Genomic DNA, 15,641 nt, shown 5'->3' on the forward strand with positions numbered 1-15,641 from the left:
AGAATATAATCATTTATAAATATGATTGGCATAGGAAATATTTTTAATAGAGTTTTCAAAAATGGATCTACTTAGTTTCAGTTTGTAATTGGTTCTCTCAATGGTTTTATTTGGACTCCAAAATCTCAAATGTGCATACAGTCTGTGCAAGAGAAGATCTTGCCGTATTTCAGAAGCCTACTTTCTTTTTTTTATACCGTACACACATGTTGTATTTGATCTTTTAATCAAAATTCAGAAAAACAGTCTTTGACCTTAATGAGAAATGTTCGTTGACTAGCAGAATTCTTCTCTTATTGAGATAAAAGCCAGTAAGGCTATGGTACAATCTATGGGCATATCTTAAGTATGTCTTCTACCTCTTAAAAGAGTTTTAGTAGACTGACTTCCTCATGATTGATCCCCTGGCTGATTTAATATTCTCATGTCTGGTTGGTTCTAATATTGAGTTTAGTTTTGATGCCATTTTTTAAAAATTATTGCAAGATATTAAAAATATAAGAAATTCAAACTTTAATGCAAGCATGTTTTTTCTTGATATATTTATTTACATCTGATAGTCATTCTGCTATGCCATACATTGGTTCCAATAAAGCTTTATTTAATCCACAGGAAAATATTAATATGTCAATTTTTGTATAAATTTTTAAAAACTCACTCCCATTTATTCTTAGTCGCCTCATTTTAATTATATAGTTCAAAGTGTATAACATTATTTCCACTATTTTTTTGTGAATTAGTTAAAAATTATAGTCTGGCTAATTATTAGCTTTCAAACATTTTACTTCTGGCAAGAATAAGTTCATCCAACATTACATTACCAAAGGAATTCTCAGAAAGCAAAGAGTCTTTACATGAAATGGGAAAAAAAAAATTGCACCAATATTAATATAAATTTCCCTAAGAATCAGGATCATTCAGAGTAATTCTTTCATCATGAGTCAGTCAAGTTCTCTCTGGAGGTGAACAGGGTAGTGCCCAGTAACATAGGAAGATAGGCTACATTATGGATTATTAACACATTAACTTTTGTAAAGGTGCAAAATAGTAGTTGTAGTGAATGGCAATTAATGAATATTGAATTGTATGCTTTAAAAAATGTTAGAATTTAAGCAGTATGGACAGTCCCCGCCTGATACCCTACAATATTTGATAGTATGGTAGTACATGTTATATGTTCAGCAAATTTGTGTAGGAAAATTACGTTCATAAACATAAGTTGGAGAGATTAGTGAAGTATTATGTCCATATTCTCAAAGGTGTTCAAAATGTGAATAATATTTTAAAGAAATGTTTATGTCCATAATCCTAACATTTAAAAAATATTGATAAATCAAAGAGTGAGTTTGCAGAAATTGAAAACAGTAAAACTAACAACAGTGCTTTTATATTTTTTCCTTGGGTATCACCTTTGACCTTTTTAATGCTTTTCTCTAAAATCTAACTTTCTCATTGCTGGCATTCCTTGCATCTCTGCAATAATTAACTGACTAATCATACCTACAAGTAAGACACTGAAAAGCTATCAAGTCACTCTGGCAGCGGCAGAGCTAATGGACTGGACTGCTACCTTTTGCCCTCCTTTTGCCTTGTCTTTGTGGCTCCATGAAGAAGACCATCGGAGGAATCTTAAAATAATAAGTGATAAAACTCGCTGCAGGGAGCATATGAAGAGCCTCTATATGATAGACTCAAAAATGTGTAGCACATGTGATTAAATCAATGGATTTCAATTTATATTATAATATTTTACTCATATTCTAGTATATTACTAGTCGAATTTGCTTTCTGTGTGAGAAAATATGTTGAGGGTTTTCTCCTTTGGTGGATACAGCACTGAAATGTAAAATGTAAGGAAAACTGTCTTATGCTTCCTTAGCATTTTGTTTTCCTGTTAACAAAACTCATAGGATCAGAATATAACAAATGTTTACTCAACTTAAAAGAGTCTCTTTCAGGTCTTCATGATATTTTATAGAAGTGAAAGTGAAAACAGAATTTTAAAGTATGCTTTATTCCTATATCTCAAGGAATATTCTTGAAACTTTATTATGTCTATTAAAAAGATGGAAGCCAGACTATGTCAATATATATAACATATTAACAATTTATTTATCTTTAAAAATATCCAATATATTACAAGATGAAAGCTTTTCTTAATTATTCTATAAATACTTTCTTGATAATAGTAAATTTTAAATACAATAAAATTAATGCCAGAGGACTTTAATTTATATTAATCTATGTTATTCAGCAATTCATTTTGAAGAGATTAGGGTTATTAAGACATGCAAACTTTAGATGCAACAATTTATGTATTATGTCTTTGAAGCTGTGGCATTTGCTCAACATGTATTTATCAAATAATTACTGTGAATTAAACACTTCTGAGTCTAAGAATATTTTATTCAGTTTTTACTAACTGCTATAACAAACATTAGAGTACACCTTTGAGTTTCATTATGTTAAATTGAAAAGATATTGTCTACCAAATATTCATTGATAATTCTCAATGCTGGAATGGATACAGGAAAAAAAAAGTCTTTATACCATGTTCGAAATATAAATTGGTTCAAAATTTAAGAGTGAAATCTGACAAAATGTATTCAAATCTTTATAAATCGTTTATATCCTTTGAGACAGCACTCTCTTTATTAGAAATTTATCCCAATAAATACTCACAAATGTGTGCACATTTACATATAAAAGATATTCTGAATCCTTATTGAATATTGAAAAAATGAGTAATCCAAAAGTCTAATAATTGACTACTGATAATAGCAGGAGACTCTGTAGCTGTTAAAATCTGTTTTTGAAATATTTACTATGAGAACATTAAGGTACATAGAAAAAAATATTTTAAATTGTTAGAAAAGTGTTTGTCTTCACATAAAAATGTATATTTTTAAGTGGAAGATAAACACTAAATTTAAATAGTGTTTCTTTCTGACTACTATTTAAAAGTTTATTTCTTAAAATATACTTTGAATATTTTTAGACAAATCAAATGCTCCATTATGAGTTTTATTACTCTTAAAGTCAAATTTAATGTTATATAAAATAATATATATAGGCAATATAAATTGTGGTGTTCAAGTTTAAAGACAATTTGTTTATTACAGTTTATGACAGAGTAGCTTACATTTCTTATGAGTATACTGTGGACAAATAATTTCATTAACAAATTTTGCATCTTAGATCATTAATCCTTGTAATTATTCCATGAAGAAGTATGTCAGGCTCTTGTTCCTTTTTATTTTTATTTTTATTTATTTATTTTTTTACAAATAAATCTGAGAGTTAGAGAAGTTAAGAAGTTAATTGCTTAAGTATATATGACTTTAAATATTATTAGTTTGATTGGCCCCAAACAAATATATTTTCACAGTAGTGATCATACTTAACCAACAAGTCTCAATTTTTGTTAAAATGTACTTCATTTTAAATATAAAGTAACAATAAGCATCTACATTAAGTTGTCACTTCAATTATTCTTTCTTCTTATGCATCTTATCTGCATCTTAAGTCATTCTAATTTTAATATATGAAGTTCTTTGAAGTCTCTTTCTGTCTGCTAACTTTTGTCTATGGTGGATTCTTTCCTTGTATATTGTCTACTTTTAGATTCTGAGCCTTTTTTTTTATGAGTCTTTATGAGAATGTTGAGGTATCTGTATTGAGGATTGTTGTGGAAACAAGAGTACATGTTGACAGTTATTTTAAAAAATATTTTTAAGAATATGATTCTAGTTGTTTTCCTAAAATTCTGCCTCTGGGAAAAAAATGAGAGGAACGAACACCCATTAGCCAGAGTCAGCTGTCTACTTCATCTTGGTTTTTAACACACTAGTTTTATGGGTTCTCTTTGCTTCATGAATATAACCTAAGATTTTCACCTCTGCCTATCCTGCCGCTGCACACACTTCATCTTCCCAGATTTTGGGGGGGGATTCACAGGTTATTAGACTCACAAGTAAACAAACTTATAAAGCTTAATTTAATACAAATTTAGAGACCAAGTAAATATATATCTAAAAATAAATGTAGTTATATTTCGAAAAGAAAAAGTGCTATATTCTCTGTTCAAAATAGTTAAGGTAGAATAATGTTGATGGGATAAAGTATTAAGTTTTGCTTGCTCTTTTCCAATGGTTATATTTGAATGCATAAAGAAATTTTGTTTGGGGAGGTTACTGCTTTTGCTCATTATTTCTCCCATGTGTGTATGTATATGCAAATCCACACATTTACAACTATACATATATATAGCAGGCAATACACACACACACACACACACACAGCCATGATAATGCTTGTCCAAGGATTGTAATTGTTCACCATTACTGTAAGAGACAACTGAAGGAAGTAGAAAAGGTGATTGGTGGGAAAAGAAATCTTTCTATCAGATACAGCAAATAGCAATCCTAAGCAATGCAAGGACAAATGCATGCTACAGTCAATAACAACCCAGTTATTCGTCGGTTTATAACTCTAATCCTAAAGATGTGTGTCCAGGTGGTTTTTCACAGACTTTATTGTAGCTTTCATTAGTTAGTTGTAAATGCTATGAGGTATACCTCTTTTACTTTCCAGTTTAGCTGCCACAAAGCTGTGAAAAATACTGTTTCCTTCAGGCTTTTAGGGATTAACGTGCCCTCTGTGATTTGCAGAAGCAGCAGACTCACCTCATTTTGATGGCAGTTTTGATGTGGTTGTTTCAGGCAGTTCTTTCTCCATAATTTTTTATGTCAATGAATCTCCTTCAGTGTTGGCAGCCTAGTAGCTCACATTTAAGGAAGTATTCAATGAAAAGAGCAACTGTGATATTAGCTATTGGGTGGTAATAGCCTGAAATAGGTTTAAAACACCATGGGGCTTGTCCCTCCGTATCTTTGTATCTGCAGCCTACATTCATACTGACAACTGGAGAGGCCTTTAGCTATGTGCAGTCTGCTTTCCTGTTCCTCCTCTTCCTCCTCCTCCTTCTACTTCTTTTTTGGCAATTAACTTTACTTACTACTAATAGGAAAGCAGCTTATATCCTAGTGTGTGAAGAAGATGGGATCCATCAAACCTTATTTTTGTTGTTACTGTTAATTCTCTAATTTCAATAGAGAATGACTGCCTTGAACCATTATCCTGGATTCAAGTTATAAACATTACCTCATTCCCTAATAAAATATTGTTTCCTGACCACATTGGTTAGTTCCTAAAATAAGTAGTCTTTCTTCTAACTATAGAACTTGAGATTCTACATAACATTCTAAGAAAAGATAATTTTTAAACCATTAGAATTGGTAAAAAACTGCATGCTTTCTCATTACTAAGATCACATAACTCTTAACAAAACAAAATGATATCCAATTGAAGTTTTCATATTTTTGATTGATTTAAGATCATCACATATTGGACCATTCTATTAAACATTTCTTAACTCTAGAAATGCCTGATGTAATTATATTTAGTTTCTCTTCATTGATACAATGAATGAGCTTAGTATATTAGAATTATCGAATAACTTAATAAAATTATATTCAATTTGGTTACATTCTTTATAAAGATTTTAACTTTTTTAAACAAACTTATGTTTGTGTTTTTATGTACTTACTATTTTTCAGATTTATTTTATGTCAATCAACTTCTCCCAGTAGTCTTCTTTGGCTGCTCAAATTGTCTCAACTCCAGCCAGTGGGAGCCTCCTTTTTATTGACTCCTGTGTTCTTTCATATGACCCCATTAATCTTTGAAAGTTCTACTGATTGATAATACAACAAAATATGATAGACTTACCTTGTACCTTTCAAAACCAGAGACTGAATTAGCCATCTTTTATTTCAAAGGACTCTGGTTCCTTCTAGTGGAAAAATAGGATTAAAGACCAGAATCTGTGCACTAGATGCATTGTATAAATGTCATTACTCACAGAACATTTCTGTAAACAAAGATTAAAAAATATATAATTTTAATTAATATATTTTCAAAATGAATGCACTTATAATGGTATTGTCAATCCAGTTTCAATAGTACTGTGTGCGTATAAATTCTTACATATAAATATTCCTACTTTTGCTTTATATTAAAAATCAAGCTTTCTAAAAAATATTTTTAATAAGTCAAAATAGTAAAAAAATAGGATATTGAATCAATCAATGTAATTGCTGAATAAAGTTTACAATTTTCTGGGTTTTTTTTTTCTTATTTATACTATATTTGAATGATTTATACTCTGGTTATTTGTTTTTAATCTGTGTGAATAAGATGGATAATTTGGTCAATTGATTCAGTTTGATTTTTAACCTGAGGTCATCGGCATTTTAAATATTTATAGTTTTAAATTTTTAGAAGATAGAGGCTTGCCTTTTCTAGTCTTCTAGAAGAAAACTGTCAGACGCAGAACAAGATTTTCTCTACATTGAAATAATAGAAACAACTCAATTTTCAAAATTACTTAAGATAACCAACATCTAGTCTGTCTATGATGACTTAATACATACTTATCAGAACAAGATCCATGCATATTTTTTTCTAGCTAAATAAACCAATTCCTATATCTATTGATCTAGAATTCACGTATCTTTTTATAGCTAATTATCTGATATTAATGATGTTAAAGCCTGTCTGGAACTTCCAAGCTCTGTACTATATCTTACTGCAGTTTTGGAACTACGTTTTTCTTTGTTTCTTATATACGACATTCTAAACTTAATATAGCAAGCAATACATTGCTATGTCGAAGGTTAAAGTATGTAAAGACCAATTATACTCCCACTTATTTTAATCTTGACTTAATTCTATTCAAGTTTTAGAAATTTTCTGCAGGGGAACCAAGAAAATACCAATGTATTTGAATGTCATACGATTAGCAAAGAACTACATATTTATAAACAAGTACTTGAAGTTTTGCCCAAAATAGACTTTTGACTCCTTGTAAAAAATCCAAATCTAGCCCCCTACATACACAGAGTATATACTATATAACTGTATATTTTAAATGTTTATTTTAATTATAGTTAAGTACAGTATAGCTTTCCAATTTCTCAAAAGTCTTTGAATTTTTATAAATACTTGAATCTTAATGCTACACAAGTTCATATTTCATAAAAGAAATGTGTAAAAGTGACAGATATTACATTTTTAAATGACCCCTAGAAAGTTCATGCAGAAACTCTTTAATAAAGCCATTCCAATTTCAGATTATTTTGGTTCTACTAGAAGCACTTCATACAAAGTAACTACTTACCTAATTAAAATGTAATGCCATATTTTGTGTCACATTTATATAAAATTTCAACTTTGTTTTAAATAAATTCATTTTAATGAAATGAAATATGCCATATGTATAAATTCCAGTTTGCAATCTAATAGTTTTTTTTTCAAATGTTATAATCTGACTCACATTGACCCCAGGCCAATTAACATCAATTGGTCATTAGCTACTTATCTCCAGATTTCTCTTTTGCAACTTAAAACACAGATATAAAAACTAGAATAACTATTTTGTATGAACAAGTTTGTATAAACTTTAGTTTTATATTGATTTAAATGTCATCTTTAATTTTTAAACTAGATATCGACTAACAATATATAGTGAAAATAATCAACTATAGATTTATCATATTTCATATCTGTGCCATAAATATTTTGTTTACTTGAAGGGATTGTTTTTCCAAGAAGACATTGCTTAAGACTTTAAAATCCATGCATGTAATTTTTCATCTGATAAATTAAAATACTTTAAATACTCTCATTTTTTATTATCAAACTTTTCTTTGTAAAGCCTAGTGTGTCTTTACAAGTTGAAATAGCTTCTTATCATTATATATTTCATTGTAGAATCTTTTTAAGGCCTCCTGCTACACTAAAAGCATTATTATTATTATTATTATTATTATTATTATTATTACCCAAATGGTTCCTCATTATCTAAATCAATCTGAGGAAAGAGAGTTACCATAATTTGTTTTCAACACAGAATTCAGCCATTACAGGATTCAGTAATGGACTTGCCCTGTGAAGAAATTTTTTTCTACTTAAGGAGTAGATAGCAACCAATGGCCATAGCTTCTACAACACGCTTTCTTAAAGTTTCTGTGTAAAGTAAAAATAATTCTGAGAGCTTAATTTCACATTAATGTAATTTGATAGATAATTTCCTTGCTTCTTACAGGAAAGGAAACATAAAAACATATCAGGAATTGGTACAAAGGTGTTTTTAGGAATAGCAGTACAGTATTCATTTTACTGCGGTATATTGGTCTTGTCTGTTCTGAAGGACAGTGTTTATTTATTTTGATTTTCAATAGTTATAATTTCCCTATGTGATCTAGAGGAGGAATTAGGGCCTGAAACCCTTCCACGGGTATTAGAGATTGATGTAAATAAGGTATACAGAAAAGAAGAAAATGCATTTTGTTTTTTGTTTGTTTGTTTGTATTTTATGAGTGGGAAGATTAAGAACAGCTCAGCAGTGAACAGGTACAGTCTGTGATAATTCTCGAATAATAAAATTTTTGAAGAAATTGAAACAGTTTAGTGTCGAATTTGCCATGGAATTCCTTTTCAGTGTAGAAGAGAAAAAGAGCAGTGAGACTTTGAATATAAAATGGACATTGGCCAGAACATATAAAAATAGAACTCTGACCTACAATCTCTGTAGCAACCAGTACAGGGAGCCAAACTACCCCTTGCAGCAATTGGCCCAGAGCAGTCTGAACGTGTACAATGCTCACAAGCTTTCCTATTGTTTGTCCTCACTTCCAACTCAGAACCTATCCAGAGAAAGCCAAATATGTTCTCCAAACCAATCATATAAGATGCCTTGCTTCTAATTAGCCCAAATCCAACTTCTCGTTGCCAACAACCTCCAATCAGGGCATACCGAAGCTTTCCCCTTTAACTACTATAAAGCTTTTATGCTCCTCTCGTAGTCTTTGAGTCTCTGCCAAATGCAAGCGATGTTGGCTGACTCTCTTGCTATAGCCAGCTCTGAATAAATAGCCTATTTGTTGTCATCTGAGTAGTCTTCATATATTCCCATAGATAGAAGATGGTAAGATTTCATCTTCTATGTGGAAACTCCATCTTTGTCTTTTAACCCATTCTGACATCATATTGCTCCAAATCTTGCTAAGACTACATCATATTAAGGTAGAAATGGTATCACACTCAGAATTTTAGAAATATGATCTTTGCCAATTTCTAAAAAATCATCATACAGGAAGAAATGAGGGGAACATCCACTAAACAAAAGCCAGGTGACTACGCAGTTTTTAAAACGACAGATTTAAAGGTTCTCATTTAGGTATAGATAGAACCCCCTACTCTCCACCACCTTACCAGAAATTATTTGGGAAACCACAAGGAAGGGGGCAACAGAAGTCTAATGTAAACAAACCAATCATGTACGTTTGAAAAGAGATTCAGTTGCATATTTTGATAACAGTAGAACTAATATTATTCTTATAGAGCAGAAGTTGACAAACTTTTTCTGTAAAGGGACAACTACTACATGTTTTTAGGCTTTTTAGACCATATGGTCTTTGTGGCAACTACTCAGTTGTTGAAAGCTATATCCCTAAATATTACCAACATGAAATGTTGACAAGGCAAAGCTGAGTTTATTGCCTACCACAGTGAGGGAAAATGCCACCTCCTCAATGCTTTGGCAGCATCTCAGATGGAGGGGGGCAAGTTCTGAATCTGTTGACTCAGTAGTGTCCCCTTATCTACAGTTTCTCTATTCACAGTTTCAGTTACCCATGGTTAACTATGCTCTAAATATATGAAAATAAAATTTTCAGAAACGAGTAATTCATACGTTTTAAATCACGAGCCGTTCTGAGTAGTGTGATAAAATCTCACACTGTCCCACTCTGTTCTGTCTGGGACAGGAATCATCCCTTTGTCCAGTGAATCCACACTGTGTATGCTACACACCCATTAGTCACTCAGTGGCCATCTCAGTCATCAGATCTACTGTCACAGGATCACAGTGCTTGTGTTCAAGTAACCCTTATTTTACTTAATAATGGCCCCAAAGGGGAAGAGTAGTAATGTTGGCAAGTCAGAGAATCTGTAACATTTCCTCTAAGTGAAAAGGTATGTATGTCTAAGAAAAAAACATAGTAAGTATATGGATGGGCACTATCTGTGGTTTCAGGCACCCATAAAGGTCTTGGGATGTACCCCCTTAGGATAAGGGGGAACGAATCAAAAATTTGCTTATGGTAGGCCTCTCACTGATTAGATTAGAATGAGTAAGGATGACAGAACATTCCAGAATCAAGGGCAACATTGGGGTGAGGATTTGAGGTGAATAACTCAAAAAGCCTTATGGTGCAAACTCTATTACTGTTTTCCATTGAAGAGCTGATGTGTCTGTCAGATCCTGTAATGAACAACCAAACTATTTGCCTGGGCAGAAGGGTCCTGACAAAGCAAAAATATGCTAATGAGGAGAGTGGAATAGTGACTCATATTAATTTAGACAATACGGTGTCCTTTACATTCTCGGTGTCTAGGCTAGGTATAGGGTACACACTTTTGGTTCTCAGAAATCTGGCGTTGAAGCATAAAAGCAGCCACAGGCCATACATTATCAAGTGAGAGGAGCTGTGTGCTAAGAATATTAAAGTATTAAAATTTGAATTCCATATAATTTTTTAGTCACATATGTCATTTTTCCTTTGATTATTTTCAACTTTTAAAAATATAATAACCATCCTTATGAGGGTCCTATTCTTTGAAGTGACTGCAGTGAAACTTGTACATTTCTCCTCTCTCAACATTGGCACCTAAACTCAAGGCTCGAGATTCTGATATTGGTAAATGCCCCTGGGGTTTGAGTACTTAATTACCAGTGGTTTCAAACACCTGTTTTTTTTTTGCAAAAGGGAATTTCCTTGCACCTTTTCTTTAGTTATACATTTAATAGAATGTATTTTGTAATCTATTCCCAAAATGTATGTATATTTTAGAGCAATTTTTATAATTAGTTTTTCCAAATTTCAAGTTCATCAAGTAGCTAAAAGTGGTATTCCCTGTTTCCCGTTTGAATCATTTTTGATATTTGCAATGTTACATGTACAGACCAACTCCTTTGTTGCATTCTTAGTTCATATTTTCTTTTCCCTATCTGATTTTCAACTCCAGAGATAACTGTTTTGGAGGCAAAGCAATAACAGCTTTACCATTTTCATCTTTATTTCACAGCTTATTTTTAATATTGTTTCTATTTCTAATTAATTAAATACAATAACTTATTTTCATTCTTCTGTGTCTGGTTTTAGTTTAATAATATTTATCTTCAGCGTCTATCCTAGTCATGTCTCCCCACTAGAGGAAATTAGATTGCAGTATTTGTTTTATAAGGGTAAATTACCTCTATTATTATTTCCAGTTTATAAGGATTAATGTTTTATTTTATTTTTCTCATAAAGATTGAAATTCTAAGTTTGTCTGGTTGATGTAGCAAAGGTAATTATACCAAGAATATATTGCTTAGGAAAAATGCTTTTACAATAATTCCCAGTTAACACTATTTTTATGTCTCTATTTCACAGCAAGGAACTCTTTTCATTTTAGAGTTTGTAGTGGCTATGTAAAAGCATGTGAATTTCACTGTTATAAAGAATTCATTCGTGTATGTATTGAAAAATAAAGACATACTTTATAAAACAGCTGGAAATATGCAGCTATATGTAGATATAGCAACTGTTTGCAGGAACCATTCTTAAAGTATACACTTATTTTAAAAACTGAACAAAAGGCAAACAAACTTGAATTCCAAGGGCAAATGTATAGAATTTTTATTTTGGGAATCAGCTCTAAATTATGGATATAAAATTTAAAATAAAGTGAACCATATAGTTTTAGGGCAGGAATATTTTATATAAAGGAAATTATTAAATCATTGCTTACATTGACAAGTTAATAAAAACCTTAACAGTAGCAAGGAAAAGGAAGACTTTTTAGTTTGAAAAAAACTTGTACTCTCTCATTTAGTCTGTGTTCTGTTGTTACTTGAAAAATTTAAGACTTTTTAAAAAATTAACTTACCATAAAATATTATAAACTAGATACTTTATTATCAAATTGACTATGTACAGCTTGCAATTAGAGAAATTTAAATAATTGTGGTTCATCATTTAATAATATTTTAATCTCTTTTTTTCTGAAATCTATTTGATGTGGATCTAATAATAGAGTAATATTTGAGCAAAATTTGTTCAAACAATGTCTACAAAGTGATAAACTCTTCCTGTTTTGTGAACTATCAACAGTACAATTTTAGTCTAGTCCTGGCTCTCTAAATTGCTCTTAGCCTCCAATATAAAAATCTACAAATTCTGTTTCTTCCCAATGTACCATTGTTCTCACCATATCCTTTGTATTTCTTATCTTCCTGAGTCCCTGTTTGTATGTCTCTTTCCTCTACTCTCAAGTTACTTTGGGACTTATTTTACTTGTGCCACGTAGTACATTAAAAAAGCTGTTTTTTAAAGGACAGATGACATTTATTTCAATGATTTTTGGTTGTGGATGGAGGGACAATGGCCAGATCAATTTTTGTGACATCCAGGATTGTGATTATAACAGAAATGTCAAATTCTCCTGTCAGTCCCCTAAACTTCCAAATATGTTGGCTAATCACCAGCTCCCAGAGAAAAAGAGCAAGGAAGGAGAAGAGAATATAAAAGAATAACAAGAATTGAGATAGAGTTTTAGAGTAATGTTAAAGGGTTGTGTCTTATTAGGGCTATTTTATCTATTCAGAAAGTTATTTTATAACAATTTTTAAACCATTAATTGCCAATATAGTGCAAGTTGAATGTACATTAATGAAATATAATATTCAATAGAATAAATAATGTATGATATTTTTAAACTTATAAAATAAAGGATCTATCTAGATGTTTCCAAGTTATGATCCTTGAGTCAACTCACTATTCACCAGCATTTGAATTTGAAGATAGCCATTTCAGATGTAACACCATAGGGACGAAAAAGTTGGGGGAAAGCATCAAACATAGAATTAACTACTTTCCGAAATTTCTGTCACTAAAAAATAATTCTACTGTCGCAGACTTCAGTTCTCTTTTCCAAGTCTTTCATTTGGTCACTGAGAAGAGAATAAAGTAATGCAGCATACAGCATAGAGCAGAAGAAACTTGGGTATGACGTGGTCATGGAAAATATGGTATGTACTCCCTTTCCTTTTTGTTTTATTTGCTTTAGCTTGATTCGGTTTGCTTGTTTAATTGTATCATATAAATAAATTATAGTTTGGAAATAAATTTTTAAAATTTCTGATTGGCGATGATTGGTGAGAACTCAGATTATTATAGGAAAATAAGTAATAAGATTTTCTTGTAGTTAATACTTTTTATTCAGATTTATAAAAAGTGGACAAATAATATCAATGCTATCAAATATACATATGTTGAAATATATGTTGATATATGTATGTAGGTATATGTGTATACACCTATACACATTAGGATATTTTAATGATATAATTTTAATGTGATTATTAAAATCAAGCACCAAATGTTTAACAATACATATAAAATCGAATCACTATGCTATGTCTAATATTAATGAAGTAAAAGGAATGACATAGAAAATTGCTCTCTGAAATAATTTTAGCAATACAGTTCTTATAATCATGCTTTTACATGGGTTTTACATATTTTTATAATAAAAATTCAGGAACCTTTTTTAACAATAGATTAGTAAATTCTGAGGTTTTCCCTATTTAATTTTATAGGTTAGGAAAAGAAACTGATCATTTGGAATACAGTAATACTTTAAGTGAATCCTCAAATTCAATGAAAGTCTTTATAAAATATAACGTGACTACATGCATAGTCTGCATAGTCAATATTCATTTCTTAAAATTACATTTTAAGAAAAATTTTTACAACAATGTCAATGAAGTACGTGTCCATTCTCTTAACATATTTTAAAATATTTTACTTTTTTTTATACAGATCAGTTTTCCATAACTTCTGTAAAACGTAATGAACTGGAACGGTTTAGTAGAATTTATATGACAATGACTGTTTCTCTGAGTAAATAATTCTATATATGCTCAAGGTATTAGGTAAATAAGCCTTCACACTTTGAAAGGGAAACTTTTAATATAGCTAATAAGTAAATGTAGCTTATATTAATTAGAAGGCAGAAAATGTAATAACTAGACAAGTTGAAATAATATTATTTTTATTAGCTCTGTATATATAAAATAAGTAAGATTATGTGTCAGTTTCCTTGGAATAATTCTAATATTTTTCATGGATCTTGAAAACAATTTAAATTTTGCAATAATTTATGTTTCCTGAGTATATTAACTTGCTTTTATGTTTCATATGTCTTACTAAATTTTTTTGCACAATTATGTTTTCCCCTTCGAGTCTAATGTATCCAGGTTATCTCACTCCTCTAGTTAAGTTTATTCATGCTCATGGGATCTTGCTTCAGAAGGAAAATAAATGTTTGCCTTTTACTTTTTAATACTTTAGAGGTATCTTAAAAACTACAAATACCTAATCATAGACTGCATAGTCCAGTTAGGCTTTGGTAACATCATTTTGTATTCTTCTCATTGTTTTTATGAAGGTTTTCTTCAGAGTATTTTTCACCTATGGCACCACAAATTTGTTCAGAGAAATAGAGAATAAAATATTAACTTTAATAGAACCATTGATCCAAGAACATACACAGTATAGAATAAAATAATTATAAAATAGTTTACAACAAATTATACTGGGTGATACATCTATCGATCATCTATCTATCATCTATTATCTATCTATCTATCTATCTATCTATCTATCTATCTATCTATCAATCAATCTTCTATCACCTATCTTTCATGTATCTATCAGCTTCCTATTTACCTACCTACTTATCTATAATCTATCATCTATTATTGAAAAAGGTAATTCCATATATACATGAATGCATGACATTTTAAAATTCTAACTCATGAGCAGTATAAATGTATTTAATAGAAATTTTAGTGATGGCAAGATAGCTTTGTTGTTGTTACTTGAGGACTTATTATTTATTTATTCATTTATTATTATTTATGCTTGCAGCACCTGGTCTTTCTAGGTGGTCTCCTATCCAGGTACTAACCAGGCCCGACCCTGCTTAGATTCTGAGAGCAGACAAGGTCTGGCTTGTTCAAGGTGGCATGGCCGTAGACCATGGACTGTGACTCCACTGGGTCGGAACCCAGGACTTTCTGCATCTAAAGCAAACATGCTAACCGCTACACCATGGAACCATGTCCATTTGAGGAAATATTTATATAAATGAAATGCACAGATCATAAGAGTCCAGCTGTGTGTATTTTGCCAATTATATATCAATATTATCTCATTGCTTTGGTTACCTTGATTGAAAATCAAATGATGTTAAAAATATGGTCTATTTCTGGATCATTGATTGAGTTTCATTGATCTTTTTTGCTTATCTTTATGATAAAGGCATAAGATATTCATTAATATAACTTAAATAAGTAAGCCAGGTTGACATTTTATCAAACTTGGAGAATTCAGCTCTTAATTTTAAATATTTTTTTTCTGCTCCAATTTCCTCCCATCTTTGCACATACTTCAACTACACTTATATTA

At 30.7% G+C, this 15,641-nt stretch overlaps 1 pseudogene; it reads right to left on the reverse strand.

The window, feature by feature from the left end:
• Positions 1–15,092: 15,092 nt before the first annotated feature.
• Positions 15,093–15,211, reverse strand: LOC118609237 (annotated as a pseudogene).
• Between the last annotated feature and the right edge of the window lie 430 nt (positions 15,212–15,641).

The sequence above is a fragment of the Rousettus aegyptiacus genome, unplaced genomic scaffold, assembly GCF_014176215.1.
Source record: "Rousettus aegyptiacus isolate mRouAeg1 unplaced genomic scaffold, mRouAeg1.p scaffold_m13_p_10, whole genome shotgun sequence".
Lineage (NCBI taxonomy): Eukaryota > Metazoa > Chordata > Mammalia > Chiroptera > Pteropodidae > Rousettus > Rousettus aegyptiacus.